Source organism: Callithrix jacchus, chromosome 9 (assembly GCF_049354715.1).
Source record: "Callithrix jacchus isolate 240 chromosome 9, calJac240_pri, whole genome shotgun sequence".
Taxonomy (NCBI): Eukaryota; Metazoa; Chordata; class Mammalia; order Primates; family Cebidae; genus Callithrix; species Callithrix jacchus.
In genome coordinates this window covers 101,503,066-101,509,817 of record NC_133510.1, presented here as the reverse complement: position 1 = coordinate 101,509,817, position 6,752 = coordinate 101,503,066, and the positions used below count along the sequence as shown (strand labels likewise).

Here is a 6,752-nt window from a genome sequence, read left to right as displayed (position 1 = left end):
GTGACGCCATCTGGTGGCTACCTGGAATGTTTCTAATTCCCTCTGGCCTTGAAAGTCAAGTTGCTGCACAGTCGTGAGAACCTGCGGTATTTCCTGAACTAAATCTTCTGGAATGACTCCAAGATTTAACTGCCAAATCCAAATTCCATTATATGTGAGGTGGGTAGTGTTGCAGAAGGATTTCATGCTATGTGGTCAGTCCATGTCCAGCCTGTCACCTGTTCACAGACAGGCTTGTCTATAAATTGTCTTGTTGTAGTGGAAAGTCTTAAAATGAAAGATTCTGCTGGAAACATATAACATGGAATTCTACGAACCGAAGCAGGGTCAAATTGCAAGGGCAATACACAGAAAAATATTTCTGAAACTTTTTTGTCTCTGTCTTTTGTGGATTACATGTAAAGAATATGGTTAGTTTCCAGAGAACTTATTAACCCCTGTGTGGGTAAAAGAATAATGTTGTTAAGATGTGGTGAAGCACAGGTGAGTCCTATTTTCTAAGAATCTTTTTTACCCTGAACAAAGCCCTAGACAGAGACGATAATGTACTTCAGTTGTGTAATTATGACTTGAGTTGTGATAAGCAAATGTATCTTTGCTTAACAAAGATATGTAAGTACTTGGAATATTGCTTTGACAGTTTTATCTCTTCATACTGCAAATTCACAACTCCTACTTGACTCTATCAATTAACTTTATCAATGTAACCTCTTTTCAATCATTCTTAAATGTGAGATGTAATTTTCCTGTTTAATTTTCAACTTTTCTCTCTCTCTCTTTTTTTTTTGAGACAGGGTCTCACTCTGTTACAGGTTGGAGTGCCATGGCATGATCACGGCTCACTGCAGCCCTGGTCTCCTGGACTCAAGCAGTTCTACCTCAGCCTCTTGAATAGCTGGGACCACAGGTGAGTGCCACCACAACTGGCTAATTTTTTAATCATTTGTGGGAGCAGGGTCTTACTATATTGCGCAGGCTGGTCTCCATCTCCTGGGCTAAAGTAATCCTCCTGCCTCAGCCTCTCCATCATATTCAGGGTAAGGTTCCAGCCCCAGTTGAGGGCTGAGGGATGTGGGTCGATGTGGGGCAGGGAGCTGGAAGAACACTCAAGAGACAGCAGGTAGATGAGACATGGCTTTATTCAGCAGCCCCTCACAGGGTCAGTGTTACATTTATACCCTACACAGACAATAGTGGCTGAGAGCCAGGTAGGGAGTTTCTCTATGCTGTGTCTATATGGCTATGTTTTTTTTTTTTTTTTGAGACTGAGTCTTGCTCTATTGCCCAGGTTAGAGTTCAATGACTCGATCTCAGCTCACTGCAACCTCTACCTCCTGCGTTCAAGAGATTCTCATGCCTCAGCCTCCTGAGTAGCTGAGATGACAGGCTCCCACCACCACACCTGGCTAATTTTTGTATTTTTAGTAGAGAGAGAGTTTCACCATGTTGGCCAGGCTGTTCTCAAACTCTTGACCTCAAGTGATCTGCCCACCTCGGCTTCCCAAAGTGCTAGGATTACAGGCATGAGCCACCGTGCCCGGCATGGCTGTGATTATATGAGACATGGGACTGTGTGTGTGCGTGCCCCAATCCTGCTGAGTCATCTAGTCTGTTGACCTCGGCCTATGCCTGCTGCCCTATGCCATGTTCCTTACACTCCACCCCCTAGGGTGAGTGAATCCTCTTGGTGGGGACTGGTGTACATGCAGCAGCACCCTGGACCCATAGGCCACAGACTATACAGAGAGCAACAACCTACCACAAATATCCTACTTATGCTAGTTATGATTATGAGTAGGCCAGAGCCCAAAAGATGCCCACCATCTCTACAGGGGTTATCAGTAAGTTGCTCAATTGGCTTAATGTCCTATGACACCTCTTGTAAAGCCACCATTACATTCCAATGGTTTTCAGGGACAAATGTACATTGTGTCCCTACAAGGGCACAGGTGCCACCTATGTCCTTGCATGTTTAAAGCTATATCTAAGGTTATCTGGTTTTGCAGCTCCACCTTCCTGATCTTGTCAACTTCATCAGTTAACAAAAGGAGAGCAACTTGGATGTAATTCAGGGCCTCAGCTCTGCAAAGGCTATAACCTGCTTTTCCATAGTAATGACACCTGCTCCAGGAATAGTTATTGCTAAGGGACAAAACCGCCAGGGGGCACCCCGCACTCAGAAAAAGTGGGAACGCAGTGCCTCCCAACTATGTGGGTGACTAGGCAATGTGGGAAGCACAATGGCAGGCACATAAGGCCACCCCCGGGTACAATGTCCAGGCCAGTTGGCTGGCAGATATGGCCATTCTGTGTTTCCATAGTCCCATAAACTCCCAGGGGGCACAAAGTCCATGAGGCCTGGCCTTGGTAAGGTTGCTTGTTCCTCCACACCCTTGGTGTGGTGACATATGTTTGCAAACAGTGAGTTTACCCCAGTGCTGCTCTATACAGCATGGTACCTGCAGTGGGGCACCACGTGTTCTCCCATTAGCCAGCCCCCTCCATCATAGACACTATGAGTCAGCCAGGGGGCAGGCTGGCCATGGGTTTTGCGACACCCCCTATCCAAAGCCCGCTGTCCTGCATCCCACGCATTGCCTGTGGGACCCCCACGTCTCTAGCCATGTCCAGCTCTTCACAGAAGCTGGATGCAGGTGTCAGGGCAAGCTGTCCGCAGCTGCTGCTGGGAAGGGTGGTGCAGATCTAACAGTTGGAGACATTGGTCACCAGGCGTGGGCCAAGTCCACGATGCTGTTGGAGCATGCCAACCTACCACTAGAATGACAAAACGGCTATAGGAACTAACAGGGCAAATCACGTCCCTCAGGCACAATACAGGTTAACTTTTCTTCTCTAGATAATGATACAGCTGCCAAGGGCTTTTGCCCTGGGTGATGATACCACACCTTGTCAGCTCCCCATGGTTCTTTTGGGTCTTGTACCTATGCCAACGTCACAGGAGAGCTCATAACAGGCCACAGAGACAGCACAGATATCCCCCGGAGGATGGTCCGTTCCCTGGGTGTTCCCTTATGATGCTCAATCGTGAAGGCCACACATTAAATACCCAAAGGGTATAACATGTAAGTCATATTGCAGGCCCTCCTCCCAGAGGGCTATGATAGCCAACCAATCAGCAAGGAGGGGCTTGGAGGGTTCATGGCCAACACCAGGTTTTCTGTTCCCTTGTATTCAGGAGCATTGGGGCAGGCAACAATATATTACCATTTGTCCCCATACCTGGTTGGAGGAGGTCATCCTTTGTGTGTATCTGTAGCTGGATGGGGGCCGCAGCCCAGTGTAACAGTGCCTCCACCAGGGCTGGGCCATCTTTCTGTGGTCACTCATTCAAAATTTGAAGCACCAGATCCAACCTGGAACTCCAGCCCCACACAGATGGGAGTGTAACATGCAACCATAACCTGTTCCTCAAGAGTCCATTATATCACTCAACCATGGCAGCAGCTTGTGGGTTATAAGGAACATGAAACTCCCATTGTATGTCCATCTGTAGTGCCCACTGTTGTACCTGCTGTCCAGTGAAATGTGTTCCCATAATACTTTCAGTGGCCAGGGGATGGCCGTACAAGGCATGTAAGTGTTGCAGGGCTTGGATGCTGTGTTGCTGGTTGGCCACCCTGTAAGCGTAGGCGAACAACAAGCCAGAGGCTGTGTCTACAGCCGTCAGTGCATATGTGTAACCCCGCGATCCTGGCAGTGGCCCAGTGTAATCTACTTGCCATCTGGTTAAGGGCATCTGCTCTACTGTCACTTGCATGTTACACTGGACGGCTGTTTCCATCTGGGGTATGCCAGGGCACACGCCAGGCACTTCCGGCAGGCCTCCAAAATGTCCTTCGAAGGCAAAGACAGACCCCAGCACCTACTGACCTGTTGCATCAGTTCATTCCCTGCATGTCCCAGTTTCCTATGTAGCCACAAATCTACATCTTGTGTAGGTGCTGACTCTAACCATCGGAACTTGGCTAAGGCATCTGACTCATCATTACAGGGGGTGGCCAGAGGCACGTGACCTGATGCATGATTGATAGTTACATCTTTCTGATGACCTATTTCCCAGAGGTCTTGCCACATCATTTGGCCCCAAATGGGCCAATGGCCTCCAAGCCAATTCAGCAGACCCCCCATGGGGTCAGTGTTACACTTATCCTCTACACAAACAATAGTAGCTGAGAGTCAGGTGGGGAGCTTCTCTGTGCTGTGTCTACATGGCTGTGGTTGTATGAGACACGGGACTGTGCGCATGTGCCCCAATCCCACTGAGTCTTCTAGGCGGTTGACCTCGGCCTGTGCCTGCTGCCCTATGCCTGCTTGGCTGCAGCACAGCCATGCTCCTTACACTCAAGTGCTGGAATTACATGCATCAGCTACCATGCCGGCTTCAATTTCAATTACTTTTCTGTGTTTTCTCCTCCAAATCAAAATCTAAAATTTCCCTCTAGACTAGAGAAACAAAACCCCCAAATCCTATTTTGAGCGAAGTGTTTTTCCCCTCCTTTCAATCCCTTAAATTTTCTTAGACTATCCTTTTGGATTGGAATACTGCTTGAATAAGCGTGTGAAATATGAAACAAACGCTGACCTGTTCTTCAGCAACTTTGAGCTTGTGCAGGGCACAGATCAAAGGAATCGGAAGAAAAACAAAGACCAAAGAGAATTGGAATGCATAGTGAATCTGCCTGAAAAATGTATCACAGACTTTAGACATTGCACTGTAATATTAACAGCAACGCTCGTCTGGCGATTTCCAGTTTCTAAAGTGCTTTTATGTCCATTACCTCAAGACCACCCTAAAGAGAAGGGCAGGACAGGCATTGCTCTGTTTTTACGAAGGAGAGCTTAGGAGAGACTGAACGCTTAGCATGCAGCAACTCACCCTGTCAACATGGGAACTAGTATTTAAACCTGGCTCTGCTGGCCCCAAATCCTAGCCTTTTCCTGCCTTACTACAAACTCCACTTGCTTGGGTTACCCTGGAAAGGCGCCCTGCGTCCACACTCCGCTTCGAGTAGCACTCAAGGCTGTTGACTTGCATTCCTGGGCCGCCTGCAGGCCCACACCCCCTGTATCTGCTTACTATAAATGCTTTCTTCACGGAGGAACTCCAGACAGGGAAGTATTTTGGTACTGGTCTGAATTAAATACCAAAGCCTTACTTGTAATTTCTGCTTAGTCTGTGACATGCAAAGGATTCCAAAGGGTGACAAGTGTGAGTCCATTTGGCATTCCTTCTTGGGGCACTGGGGAAGGAGATGGCAAGTCGAGGGAAGTTAGAGTTATCCAGCCCCAACGAAGCCCAGCTGCCAGGGCTTAAGCTGAAATGATAGTCAGAGGAAGAGCTAGCAGAGAGCTCTGAATCAGATCTCAGTGGTCCCACCTCAAATGGGATTTTCTTGTTGGTCTGGCAAGAGCCGTTGCTGGATTTAAAGTGAAATTGAGCCATGGACCTTGGGGTCCACTGAATCTTCTAGGCGGTTGACCTCGGCCTGTGCCTGCTGCCCTATGCCTGCTTGGCTGCAGCACAGGATATTACAGCACAGGATATTACAAATGACAGCTGCTTGTCTCAATAGCAACATCTGGTCAAGAGGCCTGATCCATGGCCCCTGGTATGTGAAGAATGGGGATGCTTTGACATCCAGGTTTGAGGATCTGAGGAAGGTTGTTTTAGAGCAGAGCAGAGAGACTCAGAGGGTTGGTTCTCATGCATTACTAGACTTGTGATTTTGAATCAGGCAGTGGCTTCTCTAAGCCTCAGTTTGTTAATCTGGAAACAGGAGAGTAATAGTACTTGCCTCTCAGGTTTTTTTTTTTCCCTTTTGTCAGAAGCGTTTTATAAGCTACCAAGGGCTCTAGAAATGTAGTTTTTTACAATTGTTATTACTTACAGGTCTGAATTTCCTGCAGGAAAAGAGGATAAAGAAGTATAAGAAATAACGGGAGCTTTGCACAGTGGCAGTATTGTAGCCCATGAGGTTTATCTGAGGCCCCATTATCGCTAGTTGAAAACTTTTCCCAGTACCCTGCCATGATGATTTAAAATATAGTTGGCAGGAGCAATTTTTGCAGTCTGTTTTGAAACTGAACTGAAAAAAAGAAAAAAACCCAGCAGGAAATAATGGGAGGAACTGAAGAAAAGAAAAAGGAGCAGAGATAACATCCTTTAAGTTAAAATTTTAAGTGTTTTTAGGCACCTGGAACCATGCTAAGAGCTATAAAAATAAGGTTCAGAGATATCACTGTGGATTCAAGGGCTTTGCATGAAATGGTGTAAAGCTGATATGGAATGGGGTAGATAGAGATGGGAGCTGGGAGGACAGGAGTAATACCGACGGAGCATTTGTGATGTCCAAGGCATTGCTGAAGATGCCATTATCTCAGTAAGCCTTTGCATCGAGTATGCACCAGCCTCATTTTAAGGAGGAGGAAATCAAGACTCAGAGACATTGAGTAACTTGCTCAAGGCCACATGGCTAGTAAATGATAGAGCTGGGACTTGTCTACCTGTAAAGCACATCTTCATATGCAAATGAGTCAATAAAGAAAAGTACAAAGTGGCTAATTTATAGGACGTGTTATTAAAAAGGTGAAGGCTGAGAGAGAAAAAGGCAGTCCAGGCAGCTCGGTGATCAACTTCAGTCCTGTTTGCCTGGGACTTTCCCCATGTTCGAGTGAAAAGTCCTGTATCCTGAGAAGCCCCTCAGTCCCTGGCGATCTGGGCTGGTTGGTCT

General features: G+C 47.1%; 1 non-coding gene across 1 annotated transcript; it reads left to right on the top strand.

Moving 5' to 3' along the window:
• Positions 1-5,962: 5,962 nt before the first annotated feature.
• On the top strand, positions 5,963-6,105 carry LOC118144540 (U4 spliceosomal RNA). Its single transcript, XR_004729313.2, has one exon. It is a non-coding gene; the product is annotated as a U4 spliceosomal RNA (small nuclear RNA).
• Positions 6,106-6,752: the final 647 nt, after the last annotated feature.